This window comes from Aulonocara sp. 'chitande type north' Nkhata Bay, linkage group LG17 (genome assembly GCF_057382095.1).
Source record: "Aulonocara sp. 'chitande type north' Nkhata Bay isolate Kocher_YH1m ecotype deep benthic linkage group LG17, A_spYH_male_GT1.1, whole genome shotgun sequence".
Lineage (NCBI taxonomy): Eukaryota > Metazoa > Chordata > Actinopteri > Cichliformes > Cichlidae > Aulonocara > Aulonocara sp. 'chitande type north' Nkhata Bay.
The window spans coordinates 14,803,154-14,826,199 of NC_141360.1; the positions used below are offsets into that span (position 1 = coordinate 14,803,154).

General features: G+C 41.1%; 1 pseudogene; it reads left to right on the plus strand.

Annotated features, from left to right (window-relative positions):
- LOC147309789 (uncharacterized) lies at nt 1-22,991 on the plus strand (annotated as a pseudogene).
- The last annotated feature ends 55 nt before the right edge of the window (nt 22,992-23,046 follow it).

The window sequence follows — 23,046 nt, forward strand, 5'->3', positions numbered from 1 at the left end:
ATGAAGTTGACTACTCTGATTCTCCTCTGGGCACACTCCAGCACAGGTAACTGGACTTTTCTTATTATTTAGGATCTATCAGTAGGAAAATCGATTAATGCATGTGATGACCCCCCCCCCCCCCCCCCCCAAAAAAAAAACAAAACAAAAAACAACAACAACAACAAAAAAACAATAAAACTACAAAAAGATACACACACGCAAAAAAAACCAGGAGCCTCACAGAAAGAAATGCCATGATTTTCGGAAATCGTATTTCCTTCTTTTAGTTTGCAACTTCTGTTGCTGATTCTGTTTGCAAAACTGATGTGAAAATCGTTTAGTTTGGCCAAATTATTTCACTGAGCGGATTAGGTCTACTTCATGTTAGAAATGAGGAAGAGCAATTAACAAATCTACAGAAAGTGAATTTGAAATGAGCATGCTAATGGGTATTAAGATTCATCATTCAATAGAAACTCATATTCACTGTGTGGTGTCATGTGAATGTTGTAACCTGTTATCTTGTAAATTGTTTGGGTGTGCTTTGAAAAAACAGACTTAACCCAGAGATAGCTTGGTGTTAAAGTTTAACCTTAATGTTCCATAAGAGCTGATCTAATCTTGTGGTCAGATTCTTTTCTCGCACTAGGTGGTGTTACACCACTATCCATTTTTTTATTTATACAGAGATACAGAGATTAACAGCATTTCATCAATCGTTGTAACAGTGTAAAAAAATAGAAGAGATGAAGACTTTAATAATGCCAGTATACTGGGGTATTCAAAAACCTGTAATGTTTCATTTTAACTTCAGTCCTTTCAATGTTTCTCTCCTGATTGCAGCTGGAGCCCTTCAGTGTCAAACATGCACAGATCAGACGTGTTCAAGCACAGTACCGATTACATGTTCTTCAGGGAAGATGTGTGTTACAGCTACTATTTTAGGTAATCTTCTCTTCATATTATGTGATACACTTCAGTAAATTGCAAATACTGTGAGGTTATATGTACTTTTCATCAACATTAATGAACCACACTGTGAATTTGCAGCTACCTCATCTGGAAATACAACAACAGAAATCTACAAGGCATGTGCATCTTCCTCCCTGTGTCCAGCTACGGGCTCTCAGACATTTTCAGTCGACCTGGGTGTTCAAAGTGCTCTTGCATCTGCCACGTGCTGCAACACAGATAACTGCAACTCACAAACTCTGGCTGGTAAGCACAAATCAATGTGTTTTATTAAAGACACAATAACAGAAAGAGATAAGAAACAATATTCTGATATCTGCTGAAATGTTCTCTGTTGTGAATTGAAATTATGTTCTTTTCTGTTTCAGCTCCTACTCCTCAGTCAAGTAACGGCCAGCTATGTAACATTTGTTCCAACCCTTTGTGCAACACTCCAATACAATGTCAAGGAGTGGAGGACCAATGCTTTCAATCAATCAGTGAGTCTTCTTGATGTATACTTTAACAAAGATCAGCTTTAAATTCTTTTTTCTGCCTAGAATAACATTAACAAAGTTTGTTTTTTTTGGTTTTTTTTAACCAGTCACTGGAAACATTATCAAGCATTTTATCAATATTTGTAATAGATCTTACTTTGTACTTTGAATCATTAAAGATGACAATTAAGATGTGCTCATTAATCAGCTTTTGAAAGATTACAGATTTGTCCACAACGCATAAATATATTAGTTAACAAATATTCCCCAAACTGTTTTTAAAAATATTTCAATATTTGAAGCATGGAGGTATTGATTAATTTGCCACTTTTTGTCGTGACCAATCATTTGTTTAAAACAACCGCTGAAGACAAACAGACAAATGTCCATCAAAACTACAGCAAAGTAAAGAAAATACACATGAAAATATCAAGAGTAGCACTTTCATTTCTTGGAAAAATCAGTTACCTACTTTAAATGAAAACGCAGTTTACATGATGATAGAACACCCAGTGTACACTGTTCCAAAAAATAGTAATGTCAAAGTATCTTACTGTATAGTTTACAGTTTTGTACTGTATTTCTAGAATATCATTAAATTTACATAAGTAGACAGTGATTTTACATGTCAAAGGTAAAATAACTTTTAAAAAATAAATGTAGAGGTAGGAATTGCAATTAATATAAATCTCAAAGTATTCACAACATTCCTGAACAGAAATAGGCCTCTGCACCTGGGGTGAGGGTGTGGCCATGAAAACAATGTGACATGCCATTGGACGTTGGGACACATAATAACATGACACTAAGCATCGGCCAATGAATGTGAACTAACAACCACAAGGTTGCGGGTATGGCAGCATTGTAGGAAAAAATCCTAATATAAAAGTATTTTACTGTGTATTTTACAGTAATGTTCTGTTCTTCTAGAATATCATTAAAGTCACTTAAATAGACTGTGATTTCACATTTCAAATGTAAATTAACGTTAAATCACTGTAATGTAATAAAACATAATTGTCATGATTATTAAATCTATCTGTCTGTACATATGCATATTTAGATTGTTAAAATACATTCACAAATGTATCACGATTTCACAAATATCTGTCCGTTATTTGAAAGATTGAACTGTTGAATTCAAATGTAATGCTATGGAAAAGTATATAACATGATTCCTATAAGCTTGAGTTACATCACAGTATTATTATCATTGCTATTTAGGGCGATCGTGGCTCAAGAGTTGGCAGTTTGCCTTGTGATTAGAAAGTTGCCAGTTCGCGCCCCGGCTCGAACACTCTCAGTATTGTGTCCGTGGTCAAGACTCTTCACCTACTGGTGCTGGCCAGAGGGGCCGATGGTGCGATATGGCAGCCTTGCCTCTGTCCTAGGGCATGCAACCCATTATTATTTAAACCAACTGTTAACTGTATATTTCTGTACATTTACGTATTATGATTCATATTGCCACATTCATTGACCTTGTTTATAGGTAATTTCATTGTTTGATCACGTTAAAATGTTCCTAATTTAATGTCTAAACGCACTTGGAAAAGGCAGAACCCCATGTAAGATTAGCACAACAAACTCTATTTTCATTACTGAAATTAACTGTATTTTCATGAGAAAGTTATTTTCTGTTATTTTACGGTAGTATTTTGGCGCCCCAGCTGCCGGAATATTACCGTTTTTTTAAGATGTTTTTTTTAACAGTGTAGGAACACTGTTCGTTCATAGGAAATCACTTTGGCTTCTGACATTGTGAGTACATGTTTTCAATAGCATTATTGTGAAAGTCACCAAAACAATGAGGGAAAATCAGGCTCTGTTCTTCTCTTCAATTCAAAAATGTTTACCGGTGGATGTGGTATTATGACATCAGAAATGCTGAACAAACAACTACACCCTTTAGTGGTGTTCTCAGGTTTTAGAGTACACCCAAAAGTCTCTGCAGTGAGATTTGAAGTTTCAGACTGTCAGCAAACAGAGCACATTAAAAGATGTTAAATTGCTCTTTATGTGAAAGATATTTATGTTTGAAATATAGAATCAGGAAAAAAAAATCTGCTGAATTAGTTCTTTAGTAAATCACAGTTAATGATGCCACCAAAATGTTTCCAGCTTATGGCCTTGCATCTATAAATCTAAATGTTTCTTCATTATTTAACATTAAAGGTGTTCTCAGAAAATGCTACCCACTGGAGTATGGAATGCCAGGACTCCATGGAGTACTATGGAGTACATTAGATCAGCTTCTCTGACCATTTACAAACCAATAACAATGGTCAATGCTCACAACTCTACAGATGATCTACAGTGTAGCTTAATGATTTTCTTTTGACTGAGAAATAGATTATAAGCTCTAAATAAAAAAAGTAATACAATATATTTGATAATAAATTACTGTGACAGGTGTGTTAGGGCATAAAAAAGAAAAACATTTTCAATTATAATGCTCTGAGTACTTTTTTTGATGGTCACTGGCTACTACACAGTCATGTTTGTCTTATGATATGTTTTATGGTTACAGTTCGCATGTGAAAATGAAAGATTCTGAACCTCAAATTACCCTGATGCATCAATAGTGTTACACGCAACAGTTAGAGCACGAAAAAGGCCAACTATAAAACTGCTGTATGAATGTGTGTGTGAACTGGTAAAAGAGTTGTAGTCAATATTGCCTCGAGGGCTTTGTTAAAGCAGAGAACAGCAATAAATTTATCAGTTCTTTTACCATTTGACATCTCTTTTAACTTGCCCAGTGGCACTGAACCACATAATATAATAAATTAAACTGAATCTCAGCAAATTGATTTTTAAGATCGCAAAAGGTTGATTCTGTTCATCAGGACATAACATTTTCAGTGGAAGAAACATTTTGTCAGTCATCCTTAATGATCAAGGAACTGACCTCACAGCCCATTGTTCATTCAGTAGGCTAGTTACTGTCATTGTGCAAATGTACTGTTTATAAGGTTGGGGAAACCTGCAGTCAGCTGGGACTGAAGAAGTAACTTGGATCAGTGACAAAACATTTCCCCCACTCCCACTTACTTACTTGAATGATTGAACATGCATCAAGTGATTTTTAAGATGTTCTGAGTAATGCTTTAAATATGAAGCTATATCATAACATCATAACATAAAAATAACTGAAATTGTTCAAACTCTGATTTTTGATCTGCAGTGAACGACGGTGTCAACACTTTCCCAGCTCACGGCTGTGCGTCTACAAGCCTGTGTGCAGCTGCCTCAAGCCTGGGTTCCCTACCTTTCATGCAGAATGTCAGTACCATAATAAGTGGACCAGTCTGTACTTTGCCCACAACAACTGCAGCACCAACCACAAAAACAGCTGCTCCAACCACAACCACAGCTACACCAACCACGACAACAGGTGCTCCACATGGTGGTGATATACATGCCCTAAAAATTATAACATTTTAAATATAGATTCATAGTCTGTTATATGCGTGACAGTTTTTAGAGTAGGCCTCCATGGTTTAATTATCCTTAATACATTAACCTTAAATTAACTCTAATTTAGTGTTTCCTATCCATTTTTTATTTATTTATACAGAGATACAGAGATTAACAGCATTTCATCAATCTTTGTAACAGTGTAAAAAAATAGAAGAGATGAAGACTTTAATAATGCCAGTATACTGGGGTATTCAAAAACCTGTAATGTTTCATTTTAACTTCAGTCCTTTCAATGTTTCGCTCCTGATTGCAGCTGGAGCCCTTCAGTGTCAAACATGCACAGATCAGACGTGTTCAAGCACAGTACCGATTACATGTTCTTCAGGGAAGATGTGTGTTACAGCTACTATTTTAGGTAATCTTCTCTTCATATTATGTGATACACTTCAGTAAATTGCAAATACTGTGAGGTTATATGTACTTTTCATCAACATTAATGAACCACACTGTGAATTTGCAGCTACCTCATCTGGAAATACAACAACAGAAATCTACAAGGCATGTGCATCTTCCTCCCTGTGTCCAGCTACGGGCTCTCAGACATTTTCAGTCGACCTGGGTGTTCAAAGTGCTCTTGCATCTGCCACGTGCTGCAACACAGATAACTGCAACTCACAAACTCTGGCTGGTAAGCACAAATCAATGTGTTTTATTAAAGACACAATAACAGAAAGAGATAAGAAACAATATTCTGATTAGAGATGGACCGATCCGATATTACGTATCGGTATCGGTCCGATACTGACCTAAATTACTGGATCGGATATCGGAGAAAAATAAAAAATGTAATCCGATCCATTAAATATCACGAAAGCACCTCACAAAACTTGCAACACGGTGTAACTCACCTCAGAACGTTAGCACGTCGGAGCAGTATGCATCACGTGATAGAGCGGCTGTGGCATGCGGGACCTGTCGGTGGTCTGGATAGCATTTGGAGCTTCGCTAGCAACCCGGCATTTCATCTCCGACAAAGTTATCCCCGAGAGAAGTACAGCAAGTGTGTAAGTCCATCTCTGAATGTTTGTAAAGCATTCCTGCGTTAAGCTTAACAAACGATATATGGAGCGACTGCCTCTTCTTGCTGCTACTTCAATCATGAAACTGCTTAACGATCAGCTGATCGGCTTTTCTGTCGGGAGTACATCTCTCTAGTTTGCTTTTGGCCCACTTTGCACCAGAAAGAGGAAACCAGCGGCTGAACAACAGCAGCACGTTTAAGCTCTATAAGCTGTTGTTAGAATTTATTTAATATTACTTTCTACTCGAGGATCTTTTTCTACGTAGCTGACGGCTGGTAACTGTGCAGGGGCGGATCTAGCAAAGTTTAGCCAGGGGGGCCGATAGGGCATTAACAGGGAAAAGGGGGCACAAAGACATACTTTTCTTTCTTATTCTCATTTAAAATGTCTAGCTTTTAATAAATAATTATCTGACAGCCAAAGTTTTAATTTGATGCAAAATGAATAGAAGTCCATTACTGTATATAGTAACTATTAAGTCTAATATATATATATATATATATATATATATATATATATATATACCCTAGTAAGCTATAGTACTTTTTCCTTTGTGAAGGTACCATCTGTGCAGTCTGCAATTTTGTTGAAGAAAGATGTTGAATCTATTTAATATTTCTTGAAAAATAATTGATTTCTGTGCATTTTTTTTTCCACACTGCATCAAATTAAGGTTGATTACGTCGATTAAGCATCATGAGGTGGAGCGTGAGGGGTGGTTCCCTATTTTTTATTTATTTATTTTTGTTGTTGCTGGGAGTTGGAACCCTATTAGTTAGGTTGCTTAATATTTATGCTAAGTACTCTTTAAAATACCAGAATAGTGTTGAAAACACGCAGTTCTTTGAATCTTTGGGCTGAAGGAAGGACAATACTCGGTGTATAAATGCTCAATCAACAATCATTTATTTCCATACAATTCAACAATAAGAGCATTACAACGTCCGGACGGGAGAGATGCTACCAGAGGGTCAGGCACATGTCTCAAAATGGTGACGGGTTGCTCAGCTTTTTATAGTCTCTAGTGGCCCCCAGCTAGTCGTAAAAGCCAAAACATCACATTTTTTCTCTGTTACAGCGCCTAAGTTATGACCTCGGCAGTTGTTTCTCTGCTTTCTGTAAGGTGGGGGTGTGGAATGTGGTCTGTCTATCTCTCCTGTCTTTAGACACAGAGTCTCCTGCTTACAACCTTCTTTTCATGATTCAACAATTAAGCATGTCAAGAAAACAGTGTAACACATTCCCAGCAGATCAAGGATACAGAGTGATGCACATTTATCTAATGAACTAATATGTGAATATGTTCTGTTAACTCAAAAGTATAATGAGAACTAAACTACATACAGATCACACACTCTATTTTAAAGGGTATAATATGATCTACAGCAGTATTCTAATTCAACTACTTTGATTACATATATAAGGTAACATATAATAACAGAATAATATCACAATACCCTCTTTTGATCTCTCATTAAAGAGATCACTAATAACAAGCACTTCAGCGTTGCAAGGTCCAGGTTTTCTTGATCCTGAGGCCCTCTGTCCCCCTTTAACGGGTGGACCATATGGGGGATGACCTCTGTGTTCACGCAGTTCAGATGCAAGCAAAGTTAGATTTACAACCATAACAGCAGTTACAGATGACACTCCCATCACTCCCCATTTTCCCACAGCTTTATTTTGGTGCTCCAGTTTTCCACTCCCATTTTAATGCCCCCTTATACCTTTCAAATGTACTTAGACTAGAACCTCTGTCTAAGGAGCTTTTAACCTTTATTTTTATTGCTGCAGCTACCAGTGTCTTCCAGTTGGGTGATTCTCAGCTTCTTTCTTCGACCTCCGGGGTTAGACCACCCTTTAGTCATTGCACAGTTCTGGGGATTATTCTGTCCCGATTTCAAACAAGGATCTGTGTGTTTTGGGTTCACCGGCGTGTCCCCCTTTCTGCCAAGAGCCTCTCGAACCTCGTTGGTCTGGTGTTCCTGGTTTTCGCCAACCCCTTCATGGTTATTGCTGTGTTTGTGGGATCCATCTTCTCCAGGAGCCCAAACGTCATGACACTTGACCCCAGTTGCTGTCTCGGCAGTCCCTACATCTGTCCCTGCTGTGAAGGGTCCTCACATCTCCGGGTCCCCGTCTGGTGTCTGTTCCTTTCTCTGCAAGAGACAGAAAACCAAAACACCTCTCTCCCTAGCCTTGATAATCTAATATTGTTATCCATTGTTGTTCTAACGATTCAAATTTGGTTTAAAATATTATGTTCAGGACCTATTCTAATCATAATCTATGTGTGTGTAAAAGAAATCAAAAATTAGTGAACCCTTTCTAAGTCTAACACATTATAAGCTTAAGTTTTACCATAGCTAAATTATTAAACACAAAAATAAACTCATAGAAATTTTCATATCACCATTGTTTGATGTTCAAACTCAACTCCCCCTTTTTGACACACTCCCATGTGTCAATTCATTGGAGCTAGACAATTAAAAGAGAAGGTTAGTGACATCATATCTCAGAAAGTATCAGAAATTCTTCTCTCGAGTACCGTTGCTCCAGCCTTGTCATCCCTGAGGATCTTCGATCCCGAAAATGTCCCTTCTCCTCATGTAATAAAGTCTGTCATCCTTTCATGCCCTGGTAACTGGTCCATCCAGAGCTGTAACATTTTGAAATGTACATACAACAAGCCAAACTACACCTTGGTCACACCAACCCTTTTCTGCCCCGAAGATGTCCAATGCCATCCTAGTATGGACTGTCAAAAGTGGCTTTAACGCTGACTATCCTGACAATCCATTTTATAACGTTTCCTGGTCAGATTTGCCAATCTCTGCACCAGGGTTTTAAACTTTTCGCCATTTCCATTAGTTGTTATTTTTATTTAGTTTCGACTCCAGATTTTCAATTTTTACCAGTTGTAATTAGTTTTTACCAATTCCTTGCTAGTTTAGTCTAGTTTTTATTTTCTGAAAATCCTTAGTTTCAATTTAGTTTTATTTGTGTTTTGCAAAAATTAAGTGTAACAAAATCCCAGTTCCATCATATCAGTCATGCTCTTCTGGTTATCCTTGGGTGTTGAGACTAATAACTATTTACTCTTGCCGCACCGAGTGGTCCTAATTTTGGTTCAAGTGAATTGATAATCTTTTGAAGGCGATTGTTTCACACCTTTATTTAGATGTCCCAGTCCTGTTGTCTCGGGATACATCACGCTGCCTTATCTGGGGTTAGCTGTTTTCTGGGGATGCGGGTTGAGTGGGTGAGCTCTTCAAGGAGGGGGAGTGTGCTCCCCCTGATGAGGTCTTCTAGGTAAGCTAGGTTAGCCTTCTTGTGTGAGCTTTTCAAGTGCACTTTAAGGTTAGTGGGACTTTTAGTTTTATAAATGTCCCTCATGACCCCCTGATGACCCAGTATTTCATTTTTGCACACTGTAGTACACATTTTAGTTTTTGCTTGTAGCTCGCATACTCTACTTGCCACTCCTCTAAGTCCTGATGTTTCTTAGAGAGGGCAACAGTACCTTTAAAATTATATCACACGTGTGGGGGTGTGGCCTTGCCAATTGTTTTGCCCACCTTTTCAAAATGGCTGGCGTGCCCACAAGCACATTTCATGGAAAAAGAAAGGTAAGCTTGATATTTACATTTAAAATGTTTTGTTAAACTCAGATTTTTATTCTATTCTTTTTGCAAGTACCCCTCCTCGGTGGCGAGAAACTGTTGGTGTGGTCAAGTGGGTGCTCTGGAAACAAACGCTCAGGACAGAACAGTTATCAGTCATGTACTTCCTACAAATTTTGCATATGTTTTATTTCATATTGATCCTCTGAGTGTAATGGTACATTTTAATTTGAATTTATCCAAACTAAACACAATATTTTCTTTATTTACTTTGCTCTTGTTCTTTTTCAGTACCACATCCTATCAAATGTCCCTGTCGATTATATTCTACATTTAATAACTTACTATTTCAAGTGAGAACCTAAATCACGTGGACCAATGTTTATTATTGCATATCTCTATTCTGAATGTGGCCAGTCATTCATAGGTATTGTTCAATTTTGGCGATTTTCCTCTATAAAATTTAATTGACTTTTTACAGTGGCCTGCTATGGTTAATAATAACATATTCCAGTCATGAGTGATATCAATAGTTATCTCCACTGTAGCATTTGGCATTCCCAATAATATAACATGATACCTTAATCAAAACACAGCTAATATAGCACAGTTTTCTTAATGCAAACATCAGTAACTCAAAATCAGCAACCACAGTGTTAAGTCTGCAGTTCATACTTATGTGAAGCTAGAGTCTCCTCCTCCAGTCTCTCTTATCCTCCTGCTCCTGAAAAAACAAAACAAAACAAAGCGAAGCATCCACCCTTCTCTTGTCGGCTGGGTGAATTGTTTATGAATTGTTTATTGGCATTTACTAATCCTAAAGTGGGTGCAGTCATTGTCTCAGTATCAAGTCAGTCAAAGCTTTTAGTCGTCAGTCCATCACAGTCCATTCGCATGCATACCTCCATACACATTCATACCAGATGTTGCTGATAATGGAGTCTCCCGCGCAACCTATTCGAGCCTCCATCACCAGCAAGATGACGTCATCATTTTAAAGGAAAACAATTCCTTGTTGTTTTTTGGGCCGGATTGACTCGGTGCAATCCTTTTAGATCAGTGTTCCCTATAAGTGAATTTCTCCCAAGCCAATTACAATCATGGAGAAGCACACTTTGCAACTGTTTACAGTAATAATATTTTATAGCGCTTTAAATTTCAATCTTTCAGGCCTTGTTTAAAGAGCTGATTGTTAAATCATGAACTCACAAAATATCAACATATCACCACCGGTGGATCACACCTCTCAGATGTTTTTTCTCCAGTGCACTGTAACAAAAACGAAAACAGACATAACCAACAAAATACTACTAAAATAACACAAACTAGGGCCCGTTGCAGACATGTCCAAGCATAAAACTATCCCTCTCTCGCTTACGAGAAAGAACACAAGCCAAAGCTCACTGATAAAATCAAGCTAGCGCTAAACAAAACTAAACAATCAACCAGAAATTCACAGGAACATTTTGCTTCCTGCCGGGACAATATTGTGTGGGAATGAGAACCTCAGGTGCCGTAACACCTTTTGTTCCTCCTTGTATTAAAACTCAATCACAGAAAATGCCGTACTCCGACCTAAAACTTACACTATTAATTCATCATTTTCACTCTGTGCCACTGTTCCTCATCAGGGCTGTGTGAAGCACAGCAAAGAATTCAGTCAAGGCCTTGAGCCATAAACAGACATCACGCACAGACATTGTTTTCATAACCAAACTTTTTTAGACCTTATTCCTAAAATCTACATAAATGCCCTCTGGGTGACATATAACACATTCTAAGTATTTAATGGTAATCAATGGAAATCAATGGCTCCTCATAAAAATTATGCATTGGGATGTTTGTGTGCAGCATTTTGCATATCAGCATAAGCAAAGCATTCTTCATTGCATCAGCGTGTATGTGTGTGTGCGTGTGGATCACTCTTTATTGCACAAGCGTGTGCATGTGTATGTGTGTGCATCACTTCTCAGTGAATCAACATTCCCGTGTGTGTGTGTGTGTGTGTGTGTGTCATTTCTCACTCACTCAACGAGTGCACGTGTTCATGTGTGTATTTCACTTCATTCTGAATCTGTGTGTTTGGAGACGTGTGTGTGTGTGTGTGTGTGTGTGTGTGTGTGTGTGTGTGTGTGTGTGTTCATCACTTTCCTGTTCTGGTGTTCTGGGTAAACCACGGCCTGAAGCATGCCCTGGGGTCCTGCCCCCCTCCTTTTTCAGTTTGTTTGCGACCATTGCTGCTACTGCTGCTGCTCAAAATTCAGTCCGTCCTGGTTCTGACCCCAATTGGGGCAGTCCTTTCTCCAGTGTCGATGTTCACCGCAGGTGAAACCTGCATCTTCTTCTGTGTTTTTGTCCATTCTGAGGTGCCTTCTGTCCTCAGTTACTCCTCTTGTCTCGGTCACGCCCTTTTTCGCCACCCGATCATCCGTGTTGGTCCATCACTGTCCTGCACAGTGTGAATGCAAAGTTATCAAGGTCAGCATTCTTTCGCTCGGCCTTACTTTTCATTCGGGCTTGGCGGGCGTCTCGTCACAGCTCTGTCAGCTGACGCAGTCTGGGAATTTTCCCCCGTGTAGTGAAACGGGCCTTAGGTTTAGTGCTCTCCGTCTCGGCTGCATGAGATCACATTCCTGCAGGTCTGTTGACATTCTCAGGTCGTTGTTGTGGGTCCAGCTGTTGCAGCATTTGGTCAGTGTCACGTATGGGGGAGAGCAGGAGTCCAGTCAGCCTCGGCTTTCAGGGCCGGCAAAGCAGCCTGTAATTAAATATGTATAGAAAAAACAAAAACAAAACAAAACAAAAACAAACAAAAAACAAAAAACAAAAACAAACGAACAGGAAAATGATGTTGTGTTGGCTGTGTTATTCAGAGGGGAGACAATGGGGCCAGGCCCTGTGTCAGCCTTCTCTCCCCCTTTTTTTGTTTTTTGTCTCCCGATATAATCAACTCCTAACCCACCAAGTTGACAGGACAACACAGGTACATATTAAAATTCTTAAGATCATGTTTAAAAGCCCAAAAAAGGAACTTTCTTTCATTCAGTAATCACTTTTATTAATCAATCAACAGAAAACATGTCACAATTTGAATCTTTTAACCACTAAATTTGTTGCGTCTTGCCTGGTTGGTTAGACCAGTGTTCCTTTTTTTTTTTTTTTTTTTTTAGTTAAATTGTTGTCCTGCAACCCAGAGGGTTTCTTTGTCAGTAATGTATAGACTTCATCATTTAAGTATGTTAATTTTTCTTTAACCTTGCTGGAAAATCTTCACGTGTTCATGAGTGTAAGCTGTTTCTTCATTGCGTGTATGTGCATTTGTATAAAAGCAGGTTAATTTTATCTTTTCTCAAACTAGGCGTTACCTTAAAAGGAGCCTTTCTCTCAGATTTCTCTGCTTGTGTGTTTTTGTTTCACCTTTTTGTTGTGATGCTCCGGACGCCTTCCCAACCTCCACAAGTCCGTTGGCCCCAATTTTATGTGTTAAAACTTCTCTTAATTTCTCCTCTAATTCTCTCCTCGCTGCTGTCTTTTTCACAGCTGCTGATTCGTGCTGGGTGTGGTTCCCATTACCTATAATTTTGCTTCGGCCGCTGTGCTTGTGGGGGCAGTTGGTCCAGGTCCGCAGCTTCCTGTATTAACACACTAAGAGATTTATTTAATTTCATTTTCATCACTGTTAAACAGATAAGCAGGCAACACGCCTACCTTGACAGCGTAAACTGTACGCCAGTCTCCCAACACATTCCTCTCTGTACTCCTCCATAATTCTCCACTGCACACCTCTTACTATCTCTCCTTTTTATTTTTATTACACCACAGAGTAATACACCCAATTATGCCCGTCTATCTCCATGTGGCTCCAAATTCCCTCTTTATTTTAATTTCACACTCGTCAGGGGACAGGCACACAACAATTTCAACCACTGAAACGAGGAATTCAACCTTTTTATATTTCTTTACTAATCTAGACTCAACGTTTGTTCGCAAAATGTGTCTTGTTCTAGTCCGGAAATAAATGTGAACCCGTGATTACACGGCCGTTCCAGTGTTATTTCCGTAGCTATGCGGGGGCCCTCACCTCCCCAAGTCACCACCTCGGCACCCGGACAACGCCGGTCCTGGCCACGCGTCCACGGACAGGAGGGTCGCCACTCCTAGGGCAAAGTTCCACAGGTACACTAGGCATCAACCTTTGATCCTAAAATGTGTATTTGCTCTAATGTCCTCCTAATCAAACACATCAACCGTCACTGTCACTGTGTTCACGCTTCACACTCCACACAAAAAACACACTCAGAGCGCGCCTCACTCACACTCTCACTCAGTGCGCGCTTTACCCACAAGACAGCACCCAGAGCGCGCCTCGCAGCTTCACACACACTCTCTCACCCAGAGCGCGCTTTGACACTCACACACAACACTTTTCCTCAGCGGGAATTTTACACAGAAACCTCTGAGCTCAACTATTAGATCTTCTTAAAGCACACTGCACCATAGACCAAAATACCCCTTTCTCTGCGATTATGACCGCCACCACGGGGCAAAGTCGCATCATAAAAGTGATGCTTGCATCCCCGAAGTTATACCTGACATCATAAACCAGGTGTTGCTATTTACTTAAATTTTTACTTTGTATTATGGCCGCAGCCCTTTATACTCGACTGACGCCACAAACCACCGTCAAAACCTCTATCAAATGTACTAAAACTAGCACCAACCACTACTGCACTTCACGGCCGCACCACCGGAACACGCCGTATCATAAACCAAACCTACGGACGTGTTTCGCTCTCGCGTTGCCAGCGTCCAACTGCACCGTGAAGCCAGTATCTGCTTGTCCTTAAATCAACTTCTATTTCATAGCCGGCAAAAGCCAGGACGTCACTGACACCATAAACAAAATAAACAAACCTCGACTTCAATGTACTGAACTAATGGCCGCGTCTTCAGAATAAATTCTAATGTATTATTGCTACAGAAGCCAGTATTAGACAAAATTAAATGTGGAAGGTAAAGTGGCTGCATCTAGTCCAACGTAGTATGTTATTAGTATCTCGGTAGAAGCAGATTACTGCAACTAGACCAACGTAGTATGTTATTAGTATCTCGGTAGAAGCAGTTTATTTAACACACTGGAATTCAGCCTCAACTTATGTTGTTAGTATCTTGCGCCAAAAACCAGACACCGACAAATTTACTGTGAAAATACATGTGACTCAGCGAACAGATTAATTTGGAAAGCCCAATATGCACATTTGGTATTTATAATACAACAGGCTGTGCTTACCTTTTTATTTTTGGACCGGTCCTCTGTTCACCTCGCCTCACGATCTCACCAAAGGTCAAATCTGCACCTCCTCAGCACACCAAAGATCCGGGTCACGGCACCAAGTTGTTGAAAACACGCAGTTCTTTGAATCTTTGGGCTGAAGGAAGGACAATACTCGGTGTATAAATGCTCAATCAACAATCATTTATTTCCATACAATTCAACAATAAGAGCATTACAACGTCCGGACGGGAGAGATGCTACCAGAGGGTCAGGCACATGTCTCAAAATGGTGACGGGTTGCTCAGCTTTTTATAGTCTCTAGTGGCCCCCAGCTAGTCGTAAAAGCCAAAACATCACATTTTTTCTCTGTTACAGCGCCTAAGTTATGACCTCGGCAGTTGTTTCTCTGCTTTCTGTAAGGTGGGGGTGTGGAATGTGGTCTGTCTATCTCTCCTGTCTTTAGACACAGAGTCTCCTGCTTACAACCTTCTTTTCATGATTCAACAATTAAGCATGTCAAGAAAACAGTGTAACACATTCCCAGCAGATCAAGGATACAGAGTGATGCACATTTATCTAATGAACTAATATGTGAATATGTTCTGTTAACTCAAAAGTATAATGAGAACTAAACTACATACAGATCACACACTCTATTTTAAAGGGTATAATATGATCTACAGCAGTATTCTAATTCAACTACTTTGATTACATATATAAGGTAACATATAATAACAGAATAATATCACAATAGGGAGGATGGTGTAGGTTTAAGTTTATTAGATTGATCAGTATTGCTGAACTATGAAATATTTTTTTTGGATACAGGTTTAACAGAATAGCTTTAGTGTAGTTGTTGTTTTAAACTTGAGTATGAACTTATACAAAATGCAGCAAGATATTTAAAAAACAGTTTTGTTGATTAAAAAACACTATATCGGATTCATATCGGTATCGGCAGATATCCAAATTTATGATATCGGTATCGGTATCGGACATAAAAAAGTGGTATCGTGCCATCTCTAATTCTGATATCTGCTGAAATGTTCTCTGTTGTGAATTGAAATTATGTTCTTTTCTGTTTCAGCTCCTACTCCTCAGTCAAGTAACGGCCAGCTATGTAACATTTGTTCCAACCCTTTGTGCAACACTCCAATACAATGTCAAGGAGTGGAGGACCAATGCTTTCAATCAACGAGTGAGTCTTCATCATTTTATTTCAAAAAAGATAATCTTAAAATTATTTTTTCTGCCTAAAATAACTTCAGCGAACATTCTTTTTATAAAAGGAATGTTGGTTGAATTTATTTTAACAGCCAATGGAAGAAATACTGATAAAAAGCATTTTATCAGATAAAAAGCATTTTATCAGTATTTCTAAAAAAGATTATTTTGAAGTTTAAATCTTTAAAGATGACTATCAACATTTGATCTTTAATCACTTTATTAAATTTTACAGATTTAACTGCAACACAGATATATTAGTTAGCAAATAATCCCCAAACTGTTTTAAAAAATATTGTAATATTTCTAGTATGGAAGTATGGATTAATCTGACAGTTATTGTCATGACTAATTATTTGTTTAACACAGCAGCTGAAGAACTAAATAAATGTCCATCAAAACAAGAACCAAGGAAAGAAAATACACACGAAAATATCAAGAGTAGCACTTTGATTTCTTGTTGATGGAAAAATCAGTTAACTGCTCTTATCAATTATACGTTCTTTTACCATTTGACATGTCTTATCACTTGCCAAGTGGCATTTAACTACAAATAAAACTGAAACGGTATATCAGCAAACAGGTTTTTAAGATGTTTTTAGTAATGCTTTAAAAATAAAGCTATATCATGACATCATAACATAAAAATATCTGTAATTTTTCAAACTGTTTCACCTGCAGTGAACGACGGCACCAAGACTTTTCCAGCTTATGGCTGTGCATCTACAAACTTGTGTGCAGCTGCTTCAGGCCTACATTTTCTACCTTTCATGCAGAATGTTGGTACCATAACAAGTGGACCAACCTGTACTTCACCCACAACAACTGCAGCACCGACCACAGCAAGAACTGAGGCACCAACAACAACAACAGCTGATGCAACCACATCCACAGCGGCACCAACCACGACAGCAGCAGCTCCAACCACAACAACACTTACTCCGACAATGACAACAGCTGCACCACTTACAACTATTACAACACCAAGCACAACTGCAACAGCACAAACAACAACAACTGTGTCACCAACAACAACAGGTGCTGCAAGTACGACATCTAAGACACCAGCAACAACGTTGGTCGCATCAACCACATCAAACGTTGCTCCAACCACAATAACAACTGCTCAAACAACAACAGCTGCTCCTACCACAACTGCAGTGGCACAAACCACAACAACTGTGTCATCAACAACAACAGGTCCTGCAACTACAACATCTAAGGCACCAAGTACAACTGCCGTGACATCAACCACAACGACAGGTGCTCCAACCACTATAACAACTGCTCAAACAACGACAAAGGCTGTTTCAACCACAACCGCAGTGGCACCAACCACAACTGCAGCAGCACAAACCACAACAACTGTGTCACTAACAACGACAACAGGTGCTGCAACTACAACATCTAAGGCACAAACTACAACCGCAGTGGCACCAACCACAACTGCAGCAGCACAAACCACAACAACTGTGTCACCAACAACAACAACAGGTCCTGCAACCACGTCCTCAGCGGCACCAAACACAACAAAAGTTAGTCCGACAATGACAACAGCTGCACCACTTACAACTATTACAACACCAAGCACAACTACAACAGCACAAACCACAAAAACTGTGTCACCAACAACAACAGGTGCTGCAACTACGACATCTAAGGCACCAACTACAACTGCCGTAACATCAGCCACAACGACAGGTGCTCCAACCACTATAACAACTGCTCAAACAACAACAACAGCTGTTTCAACCACAACCGTAGTGGCACCAACCACAACTGCAGCAGCACAAACCACAACAACTGTGTCACCAACAACGACAACAAGTGCTGCAAGTACGACATCTAAGACACCAGCAACAACGTTGGTCGCATCAACCACATCAAACGTTGCTCCAACCACAATAACAACTGCTCAAACAACAACAGCTGCTCCTACCACAACTGCAGTGGCACAAACCACAACAACTGTGTCATCAACAACAACAGGTCCTGCAACTACAACATCTAAGGCACCAAGTACAACTGCCGTGACATCAACCACAACGACAGGTGCTCCAACCACTATAACAACTGCTCAAACAACGACAAAGGCTGTTTCAACCACAACCGCAGTGGCACCAACCACAACTGCAGCAGCACAAACCACAACAACTGTGTCACTAACAACGACAACAGGTGCTGCAACTACAACATCTAAGGCACAAACTACAACCGCAGTGGCACCAACCACAACTGCAGCAGCACAAACCACAACAACTGTGTCACCAACAACAACAACAGGTCCTGCAACCACGTCCTCAGCGGCACCAAACACAACAAAAGTTAGTCCGACAATGACAACAGCTGCACCACTTACAACTATTACAACACCAAGCACAACTACAACAGCACAAACCACAAAAACTGTGTCACCAACAACAACAGGTGCTGCAACTACGACATCTAAGGCACCAACTACAACTGCCGTAACATCAGCCACAACGACAGGTGCTCCAACCACTATAACAACTGCTCAAACAACAACAACAGCTGTTTCAACCACAACCGTAGTGGCACCAACCACAACTGCAGCAGCACAAACCACAACAACTGTGTCACCAACAACGACAACAAGTGCTGCAAGTACGACATCTAAGACACCAGCAACAACGTTGGTCGCATCAACCACATCAAACGTTGCTCCAACCACAATAACAACTGCTCAAACAACAACAGCTACTCCTACCACAACTGCAGTTGCACAAGCCACAACAACTGTGTCACCAACAACAACAGGTCCTGCAACTACAACATCTAAGGCACCAAGTACAACTGCCGTGACATCAACCACAACGACAGGTGCTCCAACCACTCAAACTACTGCTCAAACAACAACAACAGCTGTTCCAACCACAACCAAAACGACACAAACTACAACTGTTGTAGCACAAACCACAACAAGTGTGTCAACAGCGACGACAACAGTTGCTGCAACTACAACATCTAAGACACCAACTACAACCACAGCTGCATCAACCACAACAATAGTTGCTTCAACTACAACCCCAGCACACACCACAACAACTGTGTCACCACCAACAATAACAGGTGCTGCAACCATGACCACAGCAGCACAAACCACGACTGCAGCAGCACCAACCACTACAACAGTTACTCCAACAGCGACAACAGCTGCACCACTTACAACTATTACACCACCAAGTACAACTGCAACAGGACAAACCACAACAACTGTGTCACCAGCAACAACGACAACAGGTGCTGCAAGTACGACATCTAAGGTACCAGCAACAACCACAGCTGCATCAACCACAACCATAGCTGCTTCAACTACAACGACAGCACACACCACAACAACTGTGTCACCTCCAACAACAACAGGTGCTGCAACCACGACTGCAGCGGCACCTACTACAACCGCAGCAGCACCAACCACAACAACAGTTACTCCAACAATGACAACAGCTGCACTACTTACATCACCAAGCACAACTGCAACAGCACAAACCACAACTGTGTCACCAATAGCAACAACAGGTGTTACAACTCTGACATCTAAAGCACCAACTACAACGGCGGTGGCATCAACCACAACAACAGCTGCGCCAACCACTATAACAACTGCTCAACCAACAACAAAGGCTGTTTCAACCACAACCGCAGTGGAACCAGCCACAACTGCAGCAGCACAAACCACAACAACTGTGTCACCAACAACGAAAACAAGTGCTGCAACCACGACCACAGTGGCACCAACAACAACCACAGCAGCACTGACCACTACAACAGTTACTCCGACAACGACAACAGCTGCACTACTTACAACTATTACACCACCAAGCACAACTGCAACAACACAAACCACAACAACTGTGTCCCCAACAACAAATACAGGTGCTGCAACTATGACATCTAAGGCACCAACTACAACCGCGGTGGCATCAATCACAACAGCAGCTGCTCCAACAACAACAGGTACTGCAACCACGACCACAGCAGCACCAACCACGACCGCAGCAGCACCAACCACGACCGCAGCACCACCAACCACAACCGCAGCACCACCAACCACAACAACTGTGTCACCAACCACAACAACAGGTGCTGCAAGTACGATATCTAAGACACCAGCAACAACGTTGGTCGCATCAACCACATCAAACGTTGCTCCAACCACAATAACAACTGCTCAAACAACAACAGCTGCTCCTACTACAACTGCAGTGGCACAAACCACAACAACTGTGTCACTAACAACAACAGGTCCTGCAACTACAACATCTAAGGCACCAAGTACAACTGCCGTAACATCAACCACAACAACAGGTGCTCCAACCACTATAACAACTGCTCAAACAACAACAACAGTTGCTTCAACCACAACCAAAACGACACCAACTACAACTGTTGTAGCACAAACCACAACAAGTGTGTCAACAGCGACGACAACAGTTGCTGTAACTACAACATCTAAGGCACCAACTACAACCACAGCTGCATCAACCACAACAATAGCTGCTTCAACTACAACCCCAGCACACACCACAACAACTGTGTCACCACCAACAATAACAGGTGCTGCAACCATGACCACAGCGGCACAAACCACGACTGCAGCAGCACCAACCACTACAACAGTTACTCCGACAGCGACAACAGCTGCACTACTTACAACTATTACACCACCAAGTACAACTGCAACAGCACAAAACACAACAACTGTCTCACCAACAACGACAACAGGTGCTGCAACAACAACAGGTACTGCAACCACGACCGCAGCAGCACCAACCACAACTGCAACAGGACAAACCACAACAACTGTGTCATCAGCAACAACGACAACAGGTGCTGCAAGTACGACATCTAAGGTACCAACTACAACCGCAGTGGCATCAACCACAACAACAGCTGCACCAACGACTATAACAACTGCTCAAACAACAACAAAGGCTGTTTCAACCACAACCGCAGTGGCACCAACCACAACTGCAGCAGCACAAACAACAACAACTGTGTCACTAACAACGACAACAGGTGCTGCAACTACAACATCTAAGGCACAAACTACAACCGCAGTGGCACCAACCACAACTGCAGCAGCACAAACCACAACAACTGTGTCACCAACAACAACAACAGGTCCTGCAACCACGTCCTCAGCGGCACCAAACACAACAAAAGTTAGTCCGACAATGACAACAGCTGCACCACTTACAACTATTACAACACCAAGCACAACTACAACAGCACAAACCACAAAAACTGTGTCACCAACAACAACAGGTGCTGCAACTACGACATCTAAGGCACCAACTACAACTGCCGTAACATCAGCCACAACGACAGGTGCTCCAACCACTATAACAACTGCTCAAACAACAACAACAGCTGTTTCAACCACAACCGTAGTGGCACCAACCACAACTGCAGCAGCACAAACCACAACAACTGTGTCACCAACAACGACAACAAGTGCTGCAAGTACGACATCTAAGACACCAGCAACAACGTTGGTCGCATCAACCACATCAAACGTTGCTCCAACCACAATAACAACTGCTCAAACAACAACAGCTGCTCCTACCACAACTGCAGTGGCACAAACCACAACAACTGTGTCATCAACAACAACAGGTCCTGCAACTACAACATCTAAGGCACCAAGTACAACTGCCGTGACATCAACCACAACGACAGGTGCTCCAACCACTATAACAACTGCTCAAACAACGACAAAGGCTGTTTCAACCACAACCGCAGTGGCACCAACCACAACTGCAGCAGCACAAACCACAACAACTGTGTCACTAACAACGACAACAGGTGCTGCAACTACAACATCTAAGGCACAAACTACAACCGCAGTGGCACCAACCACAACTGCAGCAGCACAAACCACAACAACTGTGTCACCAACAACAACAACAGGTCCTGCAACCACGTCCTCAGCGGCACCAAACACAACAAAAGTTAGTCCGACAATGACAACAGCTGCACCACTTACAACTATTACAACACCAAGCACAACTACAACAGCACAAACCACAAAAACTGTGTCACCAACAACAACAGGTGCTGCAACTACGACATCTAAGGCACCAACTACAACTGCCGTAACATCAGCCACAACGACAGGTGCTCCAACCACTATAACAACTGCTCAAACAACAACAACAGCTGTTTCAACCACAACCGTAGTGGCACCAACCACAACTGCAGCAGCACAAACCACAACAACTGTGTCACCAACAACGACAACAAGTGCTGCAAGTACGACATCTAAGACACCAGCAACAACGTTGGTCGCATCAACCACATCAAACGTTGCTCCAACCACAATAACAACTGCTCAAACAACAACAGCTACTCCTACCACAACTGCAGTTGCACAAGCCACAACAACTGTGTCACCAACAACAACAGGTCCTGCAACTACAACATCTAAGGCACCAAGTACAACTGCCGTGACATCAACCACAACGACAGGTGCTCCAACCACTCAAACTACTGCTCAAACAACAACAACAGCTGTTCCAACCACAACCAAAACGACACAAACTACAACTGTTGTAGCACAAACCACAACAAGTGTGTCAACAGCGACGACAACAGTTGCTGCAACTACAACATCTAAGACACCAACTACAACCACAGCTGCATCAACCACAACAATAGTTGCTTCAACTACAACCCCAGCACACACCACAACAACTGTGTCACCACCAACAATAACAGGTGCTGCAACCATGACCACAGCAGCACAAACCACGACTGCAGCAGCACCAACCACTACAACAGTTACTCCAACAGCGACAACAGCTGCACCACTTACAACTATTACACCACCAAGTACAACTGCAACAGGACAAACCACAACAACTGTGTCACCAGCAACAACGACAACAGGTGCTGCAAGTACGACATCTAAGGTACCAGCAACAACGTTGGTCGCATCAACCACATCAAACGTTGCTCCAACCACA